The sequence below is a fragment of the Pleurodeles waltl genome, chromosome 10 (genome assembly GCF_031143425.1).
Source record: "Pleurodeles waltl isolate 20211129_DDA chromosome 10, aPleWal1.hap1.20221129, whole genome shotgun sequence".
Classification (NCBI taxonomy): Eukaryota; Metazoa; Chordata; class Amphibia; order Caudata; family Salamandridae; genus Pleurodeles; species Pleurodeles waltl.
Genome location: NC_090449.1, coordinates 721,402,805 through 721,420,744, shown reverse-complemented (window position 1 = coordinate 721,420,744; position 17,940 = coordinate 721,402,805).

Below are 17,940 nucleotides of genomic sequence, written 5' to 3'. Positions count from 1 at the left end.
GTAGGGTAACCGACTGTCCAGAGGTCCCTGATGGGCCAGGTTGGTCATCGGGATCCAGGCGTGCAGAGCTGCTGTCATCACTGTGGGCATCTTCTGTGGGGGGACTGGATGTGGCTGGCACCTCCTCTCCGGAGACGTTGAGTGGGGGTCTTGTGGGGATGAAAATGCAGTGTTATTGTATCTGCGTGTGCCATCTTGTGCATGGGTGTGTTTCCCTGTATGGTTGTGATTGCCCTGTCAGCTTTGCCTTGTGTGCGTAGTGATTTTGTGGGCTAGGTGATTCTCTCTAATGGGCATGCTGTGTTAATGGGTGTCCATGCAGGTCTGTGATGGGTGTCCATGCATTGGTGTGGCATGCAGGGCTTGTTTTTGGGATGGGTGGGTTGTGATAGTTGGGTATATGTGAGGTGGTGGAGTGATGAGGGTGAGGGTAGGGGTAGGAGTTTGTGATGGCATGCAGGTAGGGTGGGGGATATAGTAGTAAAGATTTGACTTACCACAGTTTAGTCCTCCTGCTACTCTTGCGAGGCCCTCAGGATACATGATCGCCAAGATTTGCTCCTCCCATGTTGTTAGTTGTGGGGGAGGAGGTGGGGCCACTGCCAGTGTTCTGTACAGCTACCTGGTATCTTGCAACCACTGAACGTACCTTCCCCCGTAGGTTGTTCCACCTCTTCCTGATGTCATCCCTTGTTGTTGGGTGCTGTCCCACGGCATTGACCCTGTCCAGGACTCGCCGCCGTAGCTCCATCTTCCTAGCAATGGACGTCTGCTGCACCTGTGATCCGAATAGCTGTGGCTCTACCCCAATGATTTCCTCCACCATGACCCTTAGCTCCTCCTCCTCTGAAAACCTGGGGTGTCTTTGGGGTGCCATGGATGTGGTGTGAGTGGTATGTGTGAGGATGTGTAGGGTGATGTGTGGGGTGATGTGTTGTGGTGTGTGCTGTGAGGTATGTAGATGGTGTATGGGTGATGGTGTTCTGTGGCTCAGATGGAGTGGGCGCTCCTGGCTTGTCTATCTCTCTGTTCGCAATCTTTTTTTCATTGAAAGGGTTGTGGGTAATGTGGGTGTGTGTTTTATAGTGGTCTGAATATGTGGGTGTGGTGTGTTTATGTGTGTCAGGTGTGTGTAGTTTGAATTGTCCAATGTGGTGTAGTTTTGTTAGTGTGTGCATTTTGAGCACGGCGGTCTGTAGTGCCAATGGTTTACCGCAGTTGAAAGACCGCCACAGTGATTCATGGGTCCTGATACTGTGGGCATAGTTAAGTTGGCGTAATGGTGTGGGTTTTGGTACCGCCATTTATCACTGACCTTTGGTCTGGCGGACTTGTGTGGGTGTCTGTATAGTGGCGAATTTCTCTGTGTGAGTCATAATACCCGTAGCGGTATACCGCCGTGGTCACAGTATGTTGGTGGCCATCAGCACGGCAGTAGGCGGCATTTACTGCCAAGGTTGTAATGAGGGCCATTGTGTCCTGTGTACCAAAGGCACATATTGGTGCCCCAAAATTGACTCCTGGCTGCCATGTAACCTCCACAGGTAAGGGCATCAAGTGGGCTGGCACACACCTCAGATTTTATCTGGGGAGCGGTAGCGGGGGGTTGGGCTTAGGCTTGGGAGGGTGGGTTTGGGGTTTGGCTTGGGAGGAGGGGGTTAGACTTAGGCTTAGGGGAGGGTTGGGTCACCTTGGGAGGGGTAGACTTTTTGGCAGGGGGAGGGTCATGGGCACTGGCAGGGGGGAAGAGGAGGCCTTGGAGGTGGAAGGGGCAGACTTGGGGAGGGAAGCAGAACATTTAGGGGTTTCACGGGGGAGAGGAGTAGAGAAAAGGGCAGAGTCTGCAAGGAAAGAGTTCTTAGACACACAGGGATGGCAATAGCTAAAGGATTTGGGTTTGGAGAGAGAGGGAGAGATTGTCTGAGGTGTTGGTGTGCATATTTTGGGTGCATGTTTGTGAGGGGTATGCTTGTTGGTGGTGGGTGTCTGTTGTGTGGGTCAGTGAGGGTGTTTATATGCCATAGGCTAAGGGGGTAGAGGTGCTGGGAGATGGTGTGGTGGGTGGGTGAGTGTCTGTTGGGGTGGTCACTGCAGGTATGGGGGATGTGCTGCATGTAGGAGTGTCAGTGTTTGTGGTGTCTGCAAGTGTGGTGAATGGGGTGGATGTGTGAGGGTCTACTGTTCTGATTTCTGTGGGTAGGACAGATGTGGTGGCTGGATCTGTGAATGTTGGTGTGGTGTCTGTCAGGTGTGCTGTGTATGATGCTGGGTGTGTTGGGGGTGTCAAGGTAGATTGTGTCTGTTTCAGTGTGTGCAGGTATAGGTTGCTTGTGTGCATGCCGGTGATGTGCCTTGTGGTGCTTGTGTTTGTCTGAGCTACCCTTGGATGTTGATGTGGATGTTTGCTTGTCTGTTTGTGTGCTTTGGCTTGGTTAAGCTGGAGGGATGGCGGTAGACAAAGGGTGACTGGCTGCCATCAGTGTGGAGGCGAAAGCCTGACAGGAACTCTGTAGGCCAGCTAGTGCACTGTGAATGCCCTCCAGGAACACAGTACTCTGTTGTATCTGAGTTGCCAGTCCTTGGATGGCATTCACAATGGTCGACTGACCCACAGAGATGGACCTCAGGAAGTCAATAGCCTCCTCACTGAGGGCAGCAGGGCTAACAGGGACTGGGGCAGAGGTACCTGCAGCAAAGGAGATGCCCACCCTCTTGGGTGAGCGGTCATAGCCACCTGGGTGGGGAGCCACAGGGAGGGCGGTGGTTGAAAGGAGGGTGGCATATGGAGATGGTGCTGGGGTGGTCCCAGATGGGTCTGCCACCTCCAGGGAGTGTCCACTGGAGGAGGATTCCAAAGATGATGATGTGGATCCTGTCTCCCACGTGGCAGACCCCTCACCGGCGGGGACACTGGGTCTAGTGGCCAGCAGCTTCCCTACCCGGCTGTGCCCCATCTCCTTTGCCTACTGATGCTGGTAAACAGAGAGCAAGAGGTAGGGTCATCACATATTTTCCATATACTCACATCACACTACACAAATCACTAACATTACATCTAGGGGTACTACACCCCCTGATAAAACCAGGTTAGTGCCAACATCATGTCACAACAACATTTAATCAACGCCCCTATATGACAACTATGTCACATACCACATAAGCCACCTACCTCACACAACAATACCATCCTACCAATGCAGCTATCACACTAACCATTCAATCACAAGCTGATTTGACAACATAAATGTGGGTCCCTATCCACATCAACATTGTATATCAACAACCAAGCTATGAGATATTGAGCCAACATTGACATCCACATAACACAGACACCAAATCTACACATTCTCATAACATGACCTGATGTCATGTTCCAGGATTGGAAGCTGATCAAATGCCATCCACAAGACTGCAAGTTGCATACAAGCTGAAGACCTTTCATGTAACCATGTTTACAACCTTCACAAATGAAAAATGCCCACATGCACCTACCCTCTTTGGCATATCCAAATCAGGAGTATGATAGAGTCTTAACCCATATCACAAACACATGTAACAACAGTGTTGTAGCACACATTTGAACAGACTTTGTGGACCCTCTCATCTTAGTCATTCACCACCCTGAAAATAAGTAATGTACACTGATTGGGTCCTATTTAGCCCACTGGGTTTACCCATAGACAACCACAGGTAGCATAGCTACACCTCAAAAACAATGGACACCTATTATGTGCATTAAGAGCACATACAGTTCAACCATTCATGATGAATGGCAACATCAATAGACTATTATTCAAGTGGCAAAATCACTATCCACACTTCAGACATGAGTAATCTTACACCAGTATAGGAAATCTGAATATCATAAACCACTTCTGAGATTACCATGATAGAGACAGACACCTTGAGAAAAGACAAATGACTGACTACACATACCACTCCACCAACATGTGAATGTGAACTACCATACCTGCAATACAATCAAGTCTGTGCACACAATTGGTTTCCATACAAAAAGCCTTCAAAACATATCCACAATAGCAAGAGTAAGTTTGTCTAAGTTGCATCACAATGTTGACATATGGCAGAACATAACATTGTACAAATGTCAGATTCAAATTACAGCCTCACAATATGTTGACTCTCATTTGAAACCTCTGGAATTGTAGGGCAATTGAGAAAATGTTAGACTCTATGTTGCATATAGAGATGGATCAAGTGGCATTGAAATTGACAGAGGGCAAAGACCACGACTACTTACCATCAGGATATTGGGAGTCTAAATCTCAAGGTGGCAAGGATCAGCCAACAGGGCGTGTAAAGCAGTGTAGTGGTACACAAATGACACAGTCACATGTGCATCATTACTTGCCTTTGTACAGAAGGGATGGCATAGGTGAGTAATATGTTCCTATACACAATAGAATGTGCATACCTCTGTACCAATGTTTCGGACTGTACATTATGTGTTCCTAGGAGATCTTCGACCTTTTGCACTTAACACATTGTCACAGCTTAGAATCTTTCACATCTTACACTGACCTGGCAGAGGGATGTAAATGTGTTATGTATGTACTTACCCCATTGTGGCTGCTGTGCTGCCCTCAAATGCCCATCCAACTCATGGTAGGCCACTGCAAATATCTATGCCTTTAGGGGGGTCAAGATCTGATGGACACTCCTTCCTCCTTGGGAGAACATCCCCAGCTGGGCCTCTGCGGTCCTCCAGGCCCAGCGTCTCAAGTCCTCCCACCACTTCCTGCAGTGGGTCCTCTGCCAGCTGTGGGCTCCCAGGGTCCTCACTTTCTTGGTGATGACACACAAGATCCCCTTCTTCTGATTGGCGTTGACCTGCATGGATAACACAAATAAGAGGATAAAGTCAAGTCCATATGCATCATCCCAAATCACGTAGGGAGAAACCTTAACAGTGCAAGTAGTAAAACATACCCTATACACTCCACAAACTCTTTTCCAAGTTACCACCTGTAGTCAGGCCATGTGTGAAGTGAAGGCAGCTATACAACATCCATAACCAGTACCAGATGATGGCTAGAAACACATGACCAGACAACAAATATGTCCTTAAAATGGTGTCATCCAACCATTAAAGTGAATGCTGTAATGTATTTCTGGGGATCAGGCTACCTACATCACACACTACCTACTACGTATCAGGCTTAATTTTCTTTCTGTGCACATCTGCACGTCCATCTACCCACACACAATAGCTTATTCCCTCTTTCCTGCACATTTAAACTACATCATCAGTCACTCTACCTTTCACACATATGTTTTGCATATGACTCACCTGCTCCTCAGGTGCACCATATATCTGCTCATACAGGGGTAGGACATCCTCCACAAGCCTGTCCAGCTCTTCTGGAGGCAAGGCAGGTGCCCTATCACCAGCAGGACGTAGCATGATTGTTCCCAAAGGCAGTACACAGCCACTCAGGTAGTGGAGGTCTTGCTAGCAGCAGTGTCATAAGTCAAGTGAGGGATACTGCTGGAGACGGCACTCACGTCCGCCACATACAGGACTGTCACTGTCGGCGGACATCGTCACTGGCCCTATTCTGTCAAAGGCAGCAATGTGTTTCAATGGAAATGTCCACTGCAGTTGTAACAGCCTACTGCCATGACAATATCTGCTGGTGGAGTCAGGTCACTTCCTGATGTACAATACAGTAGGTCAGGCAGCTGCCATTTTAAGGCTCAATATGTATGTTGAAGTAATGAACGGTGCATCACTTTCTAAAAAGTCGAATCTATGATCATGTGTTAAAATGCTGGCTATATGTTTACAAGTGTCAATGTGCATGTCATTATTAGAGAATGTGAAAAAGTATTTTTCTGGGTTATGTAAGTGAAAGTATTCTCGCCATACTACTGACAATCTAAACATGGTATAGGTGCAACAAACATGTTACAAGTCGACTTGGTTCATGTCATTTTCACTGTCAGTGACCTGTTTTTACATTTGAAGAACATGCACGCTTTTTGAGGTCCTGAATACAGTAATCAGTCATACATTTCCTAGCTATGTGCTGAATACCACCTTTTCAATGTTTCATGTGACTTGATTTAGATTTATGTGTGGCATTGAGGTGAGCATACTTCTGATGTATAGATTGAATCATTCACATACATTCTGTTGCTGTCCCACATAGTTACCCTGGTATGAGGAGAGCAAGACAACCTCAAGTGTACTGTCCACTAGCAGACCAGATATACTGGCTGGAAAGGCAGACAATCATGTATCTTTGTAGTCTGTTGGAGGAAGAACTCATGCCTTCTATTCGCATTCCCAATTGCATACCTCCCATTGTGCAAGTTATGTCAGTGCTACCCTTCCTGGCCACCAGGTCATATCAATACAGTGTCCCTAACTGCAGGGATGTCTCAGCCCATGTTCAGTCTGTTCTTGAAGGCTGTACTGTCTGAATTATTAAAACACCTAGACAACTACATCAGATTTCCTCAACATGAGGATTTGGCTCATGTGAAAGCAGAATTCTATGCTTTGAAAACATTCCACATGTGCTTGGGGCCCTAGATGGCACCAATGTAGCCTTTGTTCTCCCAAGGGCTAATGAACAGGTATATAGAAACAGGAAAAACTTCCACTCCATCAACGTCCAACTGGTGTGTTTGGCCGCCCTTTACATGTCACAAGTTTGTGATAGGTATCCTGGATCAGTCGATGATGCTTTCATCATGCAGAATAGCAAAATCCCACTGCTGATGACATGACTATACACAGAGAGTGCCTGGCTGGTTGATAAGCTATATATGGCATGTAAGTCTGAACCTTATTTCATACTACTATATATGGTGATGTTGCAGAATAAAGTTTGGATTGGTGTAACTGTACCTTACAGGGAACTCTGGATACCCACACCGTCCTTGGTTATTGACACCAGTGAGGTACCCAATCACATCAGGGGAAGTCTGCTCCAATGAGGACCACAGAAGGACAAGGCATGTCGTGGAGCCGACGTTTTTCTCCTGAAGACAAGATTTCGTAGCTGAGACAAGTCTGGAGGAGCCATTCTCTACTCACACCACAAGGTATGTCAAATTGTTGCTGCCTGCTGCATGCTCCGTAACTGTGCCCTGAGAAATCAAATGCCATTTATACCAGATGAGGGGGAGCAGGCAGAACCTGTGAGTGAAAATGCAGATTTGTCAAGTGAGGATGGGCATGATGAGGATGAAGCTGGAGACATCAGGGCAGATCTCATCAATCAATACTTCAACTGACTAAAGACATGTGATGTGATGTCACAGTAGAGTTTCCATCGGGTATGGTTTAGGTTGAGCATGTCATACAATGTTCTTGTTTGCACCATCAGTGAGATCTTAAGTGGCTCAGATACCCATGACTCAGATATGCATGCACATTGAACCTTGTGTACAGAACTGATATATACGTAAGGTAAAATGTTTGCAAATGCACAATGGAAGTCACAATTGAACTTTTGATCTGGAAATGTAATGTATTTGTTCCACTCTGTCCTATTCCTTATCTTTGTCAATCACAGATTTGCAGATTTGCTGTTTGACTCATCCTTATTTGGCAATCTCAGTCAGTGTCACAGGCAGATGGGATTTGCAGATTGACATGTGAAGTAGACACAGATTTAACTGGGTACTGTTTAGCAAGAGATTTGTTCTGTGTGAATTCTAAGCCCTGGCTGTCAGGACAGTGGGACAGTAGTGTAATTTTCCACACAAAAGACCTGTTAATTATTGGAGGTGGCTAAAATGGTGATATGTGTGTGTCTATCTGTGTCAAACATGTCATGATGTGGTATCCAGACCCTCTACCATCCTAATGGTTTTGGTTTTATGTGGACTAACTTGTGCATAGCTGACAGTGTATTTCAACTTTGCAGACCAATGGGCATGTCTCTGAAGACTGACATAGGTGAGTGGCAATCCTACAGATACCTGACCATGAAAGTTGACGGTCCCATGACCGAGGGGAACAGTGCTGACTTTTGTCTTTTACATGGGGTATGGTCATATGGAAGCTGAAGCATGGCTATTTGTAAAGGCTCTAGCTGATGATACATTGCACCAATCTGTCAACCTTCCTGTGAAAGACTGACATGTCCATAACATCAATTTTCTGTGAAAGACTGACATGTCCATAACTTCAATTTTCTGTGGGTAGGTGGTCAATGACAACTAAGCTGAAACACTGAAGTCCACCGCAACACTTTACTATGTGCTAATTGCCATTCTCCAAATAAATGTTTGGGAATAGACAATCCAGGTAATTTGTGTCATGTGTATGTTACAATCACAATGCTATATGTATTTAGGCTAGTGGCTCCCAAAATAATGATATCTGTGGACCCCCACATTATCATTACTGGAACCCGGGGACCCCCACCGAATCATTATTGGAATCCGGGGACCCCCACTGAGTCATTATTGAAAGCTGGGTACCTAACCTGTTAATATTATTTAAATTTCTAAGCAGTTGCGGACCCCATGAGGAGGGTTCATGGACTCCCAGGGGTCCCCAGACAACAGTTTGGGAACCACTGATCTAGGCTATCCAGTACATATGTGATGACCATGACAAAAGTAGAACATTTGAGAGGTACATCTTGCTACTATAGTTGTCCTACATGACTGTTGTAAATGGTTGATACATCACACTTACGCATTACCTGAGGTTAAGTAGTATTTATTGGGGAGTTACAAAAGGAGTGTTTTGAAACAGAAATAACACAAAGTATACAGTGAAGGATTCCGCCATGGTGGATGAGATCAGAGTTGCAGCTAAACCAATATGGAATAACATGTCTAGTATCCATGCACCATAGGAAAATGGAGCTAGGTTTCAGAACATTCAACAGGGTGTATCAGTGGCACACAAGGGGAACCAATCAGTAGGGTTTCACTTCCTGGCACTGGGTTTTGTCTTGGCATCTGCTCCTCCTAGATGTCTTGGTGGGCATCCATGTTTGTTGGGGGGGGGATTCAGCTACAGAGGATATGGTGTCTGAGGCATTCCCTTTCCCTGGCAGGGCCTCCATTCCACTAGCAGCCACAGATGTAGAAGGGCATGATGTTTCATTGGTAGTGGAGAAGGCCTGATGTTGGATGCAAAACCTACTCAGGGTAGTGTTCATGTCCTTCAGCACCCCAGCAATGGAAGCCTGGGTTGCATTTTGTACCTGCCACTGTTGCATGTCTTCCTGGTCGTTGTCCCTCTAAACTGTCTGATCTCCCCATCATAGTCTGTACCTGGCCCATCAATCCTTGTGAATTTTGGTGGGCTTCCAAGACTTGGGAGATGGTCTAATAGTCTGTTGAGTCTCTTTGAGTCCTCATCCTCTGGCCCACACCATTCCTCCCAGGCACTCTAGCGCCACATGCCTGTGCTCCTAGCACAGTGTGTCTACTCCCACTGGGAGCAGGACCATCATTGTCACTGTAGGAAAATGCCACTGTTGGCATGGTTACCCCCTAACATTTTGCCTTTTATTGATGTTATTTATGATTGAAAGTGTGCTGGGAACCTGCTAACCAGACCCCAGCACCAGTGTTCTTTCCCTAAACTGTACCTTTGTCTCCACAATTTGCACAGCCCTGGCTCACAGATAAGTCCCTTGTAAATGGTACCCCTGGTACCAAGGGCCTGTAGCCAGGGAAGATCTCTAAGGGCATGTATTATGCCACCCTGGGGACCGCTCACTCTGCAGATGCACACTGCCTCACAGCTTGTGTGTGCTGGTGTGGAGAAAAAGACTAAGTCGACATGGCACTCCCCTTAGAGTGCCCTGCCCACAACCCACTGCCTGTGGCATTGGTAAGTCACCCCTCTAGCATACCTTACAGCCCTAAGGCAGGGTGCACTATACCACATGTGAGGGCATAGCTGCATGAGCACTATGCCACTACAGTGTCTAAGCCAATTCTCAGACATTGTGAATGCAGGGTAGCCATAAAGAGTATATGGTCTGGGAGTGTGTCAACCACAAACACCACAGTTCCATAAATGCTACACTGAATACTGGGAAGTTGGTATCAGACTTCTCAGCACAATAAATCCACACTGATGCCAGTGTGGGATTTATTGAGAAATGCACACAGAGGGCATCTTAGAGATGCCCCCTGTATACCAGCCCAACTACTAGTGATAGGCTGACCAGTTTCTGCCAGCCTGACACATCCAGACGGGTGTCTGGCCCCATGGGGTGAGTGCCTTTGTATATTCTGTGACGAGGAACAAAGCCTGTACTGGTTGGAGGTGCTTCACACCTCCCTCTGCAGGAACTGTAACACCTTGCGGTGTACCTCAAAGGCTCAAACCTGGTGTTACAGCACCCAAGGGCACTCCAGCTAGTAGAGATGCCTGCCCCCCTAGACACAGCCCCCACTTTTGGCGGCAAGTCTGGGGGAGGTAATGAGAAAAACAAGGAGGAGTCACCCTCCAGCCAGGACAGCACCTAAGGTGTCCTGAGCCGAGGTGACCCCTGCCTTAAAAAATCCAGAGAGGACCCCCAGGCAACTCCAGCAATGAGGACACCACTAGATGACCTCCCTGCACTCCCACAGTGACGCATGCAGAGAGAATCCAGGGGCTCCCCCTGACCGCGACTGCCCGGTAACAAAGAACCCGATGCCTGGAAGAAGAACTGCACCCGCAGCCCCCAGGCCTGAGAGAAACCAACTACCAGTGCAGGAGTGACCAGCAGGCGGCCCTCATCATTGCCTAGTTGGTGGCTGGCCAGAGAATTCCCCCCTGTGTCCTGCTTGCATCGCCAGAGTGACCCCTGGGTCTCTCGATTGATTTCTATCTAAAACCCGACACCTACTTTGCACACTGCACCCGGCCGACCCTGTGCCACTGACGGTGTATTTTGTGTGCCTGTTTGTGACACCCCTCAGTGCTCTGCAAAACCCCCCTTGTCTGCTCCCCGAGGACATAGGTACTTACCTGCTAGCAGACTGGAACCGGAGCACCCCTGGTCTCCATATGCTCCTATGTCATTTGGGCCCTACCTTGACCTCTGCACCTGTCTGGCCCTGTGTTGCTGGTGCTGGGTGTTTGGGGCTGACTTGAACACCCAACGGTGGGCTGCCTATGCCGTGGAGACTGAACTTGTAAGTGCTTTACTTACCTGCTAAACTAACTTGTGCTTACCTCCCCCAGGAACTGTTGATTTTTGCAGTGTCCACTTTTAAAATAGCTTATTGCCATTTTTGCCAAAACTGTGTACATTACTGTTTGAATTCAAAGTTCCATATTTACCTATGCCAAGTGCCTTACAATTTATGTATTTACTTGAATTCTGAATCATGTGGTTCTAAGATAAATTTTTAAATATTATATTTTTCTATATAAAAACCTATTGGCCTTGGAGTTAAGTCTTTCAGTGTGTGTTCTCATTTATTGCCTACGTGCGTACAACAAATGCTTAACACTGCCATCTTATAAGTCTACTGCTCAACCACACTACCACAAAATAGAGCATTAGTATTATCAAATTTTGCCACTTTCAACCTCTAAGGGGAAGCCTTGGACTCTGTCACACTATCTCTCACTTTGAGATAGTATATACAGAGCCAAGTTCCTACATTGACAGCAGCGATGGGATCGAAGACTTTGCATTTGCTGGACTACTCTGCCAATACCAGATCACATGACTAAAATTCCAAAAATTGTCATTAGAAATAGATTTTTGAATATTTGACTAGTTTTCTAAAAAACATTATGGTCCTGCTAGTGCCTTGTGTAAGTCCATGTTAGCATTTCATTGTAAATTTAAAAGTTTAAAAAGTTAGGATTTAAGTTCTAGAAGTAGTTGTTAGTTTGTCAAAAAGTAATCCCAACTTTTAGAGTCATAATGAGTAATACAGATGAGATGGTGATGGAACCCAACCTCACCCCTTACCTGCATCTATGGATGCCAGAGTTAAGGTCTCTCTGTAAGATAAAAAAGATAGAAACTGGGTCTAACCCAACCAAGGCCAAGCTCCAGGAGCTCTTGGCAGAGTTTACAAGGAACCACCCCTCTGAGATGGAGGATCCTCCCTCAGATGGGGAAATTAGTGAACAGGAGGATGAACTCACCCCTCCTGGCCTAATTAGGGAGAACAGGACTCCTAGAACCCTGTCTCCACAAATCATAGGCAGAGAGCCTGGTTCTTCCACAGGGGAGTCCAGTGCCTCTGGTAGCATTGAGGGCAGCCTCAATGAAGAGGACAACCTTTTAGCAAGGTTGGGCAAGAGATTAGCTTTGGAGAAGCAGCTCCTAGGTATAGAAAGGGAAAGAAAATAAATGGGTTTAACACCCATAAGTGGTGGCAGGAACTTAAATAGAGTCAGAGAGAATACTGACATCCTAAAAAGCCCCAAAGGGATTGTAACTAAATATGAAGAAGGTGATGACATCACCAAATGGTTCACAGCTTTTGAGAGGGCTTGTGCAACCAGAAAAGTAAGCAGATCTCACTGGGGAGCTTTCCTTTGGGAAGTGTTCACTGGAAAGTGTAGGGATAGACTAATCTCACTCTCTGGTAAGGATGCTGAATCCTATGACCTCATGAAGGCTTCCCTGATTGAGGGCTTTGGATTCTCAACTGATGAGTACAGGATTAGGTTCAGGGGGCTCACAAAACCTTGAGCCAGACATGGGTTGATTTTGTTGACTTCTCAGTCAAAACACTAGATGGTTGGATAACTGGCCGTGGTGTAAGTGATTTTGATGGGCTACATAATTTATTTATAAAAGAACATCTGTTAAGTAATTGCTTCAATGACAAACTGCATCAACATCTAGTAGACCTAGGTCCAATTTCACTCCAATAATTGTAAAAGAAGGCAGACCCCTGGGTCAAGACAAGGGTGACCAAGACTTTCACAGGGGGTGGCCAAAAAAAAGGTGTCATAAAGCCTCCCCAGGGGAAGGGTGGTGAGACATTAAAGGACAAAAACAAAGAGTCTTCTACAGGGCCCCAAAAACTTGGTCAGGAGAGTGGACCCCAAGCGTCTTCGCAGTCCACAAATGGGTATAAGGGTAAAAACTTTGATCCCAAGAGGGCCTGTGTCACAAATCTAGACAGCATGGACACCCAACTGGAGACAAGTCCTGTCCCAAGAAAAGTTCCACAATTACTACTCCAGTTAGCACAGTACTAGCCGGTCTCAAGGTGGGATCAACAATGTGCGCAGAGCAAATCAGGGTTCACACTGAAGCTACTTTAGTCTCAGAGGGTGTGGTGGATTTATCCACACTTGCTGTCTGGCCGCCTAACATGCAAAAATACAGGCAGCAGCTCTTGATAAATGGGAATAAGGTAGAAGCCCTGAGGGATACAGGTGCCAGTGTCACTATGGTGACAGACAAACTGGTTTCCCCAGGACAATATCTGTCTGGACAGACATATCCAGTCACTAATGGTGACAATTAAACTAAAATCCATCCAATGACAATGGTAACTTTAGAATAGGGAGGGGTCACTGGCCTGAAACAGGTGGTAGTCTCCTCTGCAATCCCAGTAGAGTGCTTGCTGTGGACATTAAAGGGCATGATCTTAGGGCTCCCTGAACAACTCAAAAGGAGATGGGATGTCCTCTTGCCATGCCTGCTTTTGCCTACAGAGAGGTGCCACAGAAGGGAGTAGGGTTTTCCCCCTTTGAGCGTCTGTTTGACCATCCTGTTAGGGGACCACTGGCACTTGTGAAAGAAGGCTGGAAGAGACCGCTCCATGAGCCTAAGCAAGATGTAGTGGACTATGTACTAGGTCTCCGCTCCAGGCAGAGTACATGGAAACGGCAAGCAAAAACCTTGAGGCCAGCCAACAACTCCAAAAGCTGGGGTATGACCAAATGGCTGCAATGGTTGAGCTTCAGCCAGGGCAGAAATTCTGGGTTCTGGAGCTTGTGGTCCCAGGGCACTCCAGGACAGATGGAGAGGCCCTTACCCAGTGCTAGAAAAGAAGAGTCAGTCACTTACTTAGTGGACCTGGGCACTAGCAGGACACCAAAGCGGGTGATCCATGTAAACCGCCTCAAACTCTACAATGAAAGGGTAGACATAACAATGTTGATAGTTATTGATGAGAATCAGGAAGCAGAGAGTGACCTTCTCTCAGCTGACCCTAAAGATGGCTCAGTGGATGGAGTTTTCTACTCAGACACCCTCTCAAGCCAACAGCAAGCAGACTGCAGGCAAGACCTCCAGCAATTTGCTGAGCTCTTTTCTTTGACCCTTGGTCAGACACGCCTGTGTACCCATGATGTGGACACAGGAGACAGTTTACCTGTAAAGAATAACATATTCAGACAGTCTGACCAAGTCAAGGAAAGCATCAAAGTGGAAGTCCACAAGATGCTGGAATTGGGAGTGAACGAGCACTCTGCTAGTCCATGGGCTAGCCCAGTGGTCTTGGTCCCCAAACCTCACACAAGGATGGAAAGAGAAAGATGAGGTTTTGTGTGGACTACATAGGGCTCAACTCTGTCACCAAGACAGATGCTCACCCCATACCAAGGGCAGATGAATTGATTGACAAATTAGGTGCAGCCAAATTTGTAAGTACCTTTGACTTGACAGCAGGGTACTGGCAAATCAAAATGGAGAAAAAGTAAAGACAGCATTCTAAACATCTGATGGGCATTATCAGTTTACTGTTATGCCCTTTGGCTTAAAGAATGCCCCTACCACCTTCCAAAGGTTGGCGAATCAAGTCCTTTCTGGCTTGGAGTTCTTTAGTGCAGCATATCTAGATGATGTTGCTGTGTTTAGCTCCAACTGGCAGGATCACCTGGTCCACCTGAAGAAGGTTTTGCAGCCTCTCTATCAAGGCATCCAAATATCAGATAGGGCAAGGCACAGCAAATCGTTACATTCCCTTTCTCAATTGTACAGATGACAGTCCCTCACGACCTGCACCTTAAATCTTTAGAAGACAAGAAAAACATCAATTAATTCTTACTTCTCTATCCCGGGATCTTGGAGTACTTCAAAGTCTGATAATCTTTTTAAGTTCTTTAACAATAAGCGCATAAGCATCAACAATTCATTCAACACTCATACACCAATACTTGAATAAAACCAAAGTAAACAAAACAATTTGCAATGCATTACCCTATTGATACTCACACCTCCTATTCTGCAACCACCATAGAAACCACACTCTGTCAATCTTCAAAACTTGGGCTTTGGGCAATCTGATGTCGGCATTTCTCTTTATCAGGTCAAAAAATTACAGTAGAGTCTTAAAGCAGAATAGATTCAGGTAGGAAAGTAAATGAGTCTTGGGAGAATGTCTAGCAGAGCGAGGATCTGGGAAAGTGTCTAAACAGGGTTCTTAGCCTACTCTTGGAACATGCACCAATATAAAATAACTTTTGCGACATGTTTCCTTTTTTTTCTCTCAGCCAATCAGCAATCAGGATCTTCATGAGAACAGGACCATCTTGTCATCCTCTCACCAAGAAAATAATAGTCCACAGTCAGTAATGCTTAGGGAAATCATTTTTATCAAATACTTTATAGAAATTGCTGAGGGTTCTCATAATTTACTTTGCTTAAGAAAACTGCAGTTTTATGATTAGGCTTTTACATAATTTTACTAAAGCACAACCAACCTAACAATTCTCTATACTAAGTTATTGTATGATCAAAAACATTTTGCAAATTTGAATTAAAACATTTTCATACTTTATTATATTCTATGAAAAATATGCCCATGGGAAGGTCAAAACTAAGATCTCTTACAATAAATCCTTGTTTTCACAGTATGTCAGCTTGTCAAAAGGGTAGCGTTTAACATTCTTAACCTAGGTCAGCCTTGCAGAAAAATGTAGTTTTAGCAATTCAAGCTTAACACGTGTAAATGTGATAGACTACTGATTTTACTTTGATAGACTACTGATTTTACTTCGATTAATTCATCTAATGCCTATATGTTAATTTTATATATTTTTTTATTCATTTTCATTAGTTTAAAACGCTTCTGCAACCTAGCGTGTGACATTGAATGAATTCTGCAATGCCTCAATAAGCAGGAAAGGCTTGTTGTAATATTCCCAGCACTGTTTGTACATCACAACGGGCATACTGCATTTTCTTAGTTGTAAACAGATGTGCACAGTTTCAGAACAGTGTGTGCAATGTAATTCCAAGCTTCTAAAGCTCTGAAAAACACTTACATATGCATTTACCCTAACAATCACTACAGTCATCTAACTGTATAATAATTAGGTGCAATAAATAGCATTACATTGTATTACCGTACGCACATTAACTCATAGTACGAAAATTTCACAGCTCAAATGTATAAAAATGACTCACAAGGGGATAATGCCAGGGGCAGCAAAAACCAAGATGAAGAAAGAAACAACACTCTACTACTCCAGTACTCATAGAAATTGGTGTTCTTAGAAACAATAAAAGCTACTGCTGCCTTCAGACAGGATACTCTGCAGGACACAAAAAGGAGGTCCTGGAAAGTCATAGTGTAAGGTAGAAGCAGTGGGGAATGCAAGCCTGAAATGTAGCCTCAAGGTTAAAAACTACATTCTCATAGAAAGCTATCTGACATTTGACACAAATGGTCAATCAATGATCAAGTCACATAGATAGGAACTGTAAATTTCAATACAGTTTCCAATGTGAAGTCTAATATACCTGACTATAGTAATATAATCAACACACATCAGTTCCACTTATTACAATAAAAAGAGGAGATTTCAAAGTGGCAGAACCCACATATTTAATTTAAAACTGCAAAGATCACTTCCTCCAGGGGAATGTTGGACATTTATTTATTTAAAATGTTATAGAACAATATACATTCCTTTCAGTCACCTCTGAGCACTGTAGATAGGCTAGGAATTGTTAAAGATGAGGAGATTACAGTTCAATCAGCAAAAGCTAGATGACTAAAAGAGATGGATAAAATAATAGAATGACGTCTGGCAATTGAAGGAAGACAGGTCTATGGCAACCATAGAGGAAAGGGGGACATAATTGCCCAGAAGCAAGAAAAGCATCCATGTAAGAAATCCACAAGGATAGGAAGGTTGGGAGAGTGGCCAAAGACATTAATACATGCTGTAGCAGAGCAACAACAACACCATATCATCAATTCATCACAGAGACACGCCAAAAGTCTACTTCAATAGAGTGAGACAAGATGGCTAGTTAGTCCAAGGAAGATTCTTTTGTATGCGGGCATTACCTAATCTGAAATAGTGCAGAGTTGAGAGGATAAAGAACACAGGTTTCGAATCAAGGTCATATTATTAATATTTAAAATGATTGTGAATTGTCAACACAAAGTTGGAAAAAGTAAAAACATCATTAATCTCAATAAATCCAACCTTTAAAATGAAACCAATAAGTGCCCAACATAAGCCTAGAAATTGGAAAATGTATAGAAACATTTAAGAGTCACCATGATTCTTTATTGAAATTGGGATGAAGGGGAGGTCTGAGCCATGAATAGACCAGACAAGATATGGCCCAGTTAAAAAAAATGACATTTCCATGTCAAATTTACTTTAAGCATTGGAATTGTTACTAGCAATTACTTGAAGGCTGAGGGCATGTTGTGCAGCATTACATTCAATAGACTGTGGTAGAGATTTCAATGAAGAACCTTTGCAGTTAGGAAAAATATTTATATGGAAGAAAACTACTTCTGTCTGCTGAAATAAGATTTCTAGTTTTCGTATAAGCAATAATCTTCCATCGGTTGGTACTTAGTTTGCAAATTCTACATAGATTAAAACTCTGATGGTGGAAGTGAAAGCCATTAAGAGTTGCATGGCTGCAAATCTGCCTCTTGACAGCCTTAACTAAAGAATATATGTGCTAATGCAAATCATCCAAGTTGGACTTGGCACCTGAAATGTGCAAGAACAGTGTAATGTTGCAGGACCTGCTCAAAGCCTTTTCATAG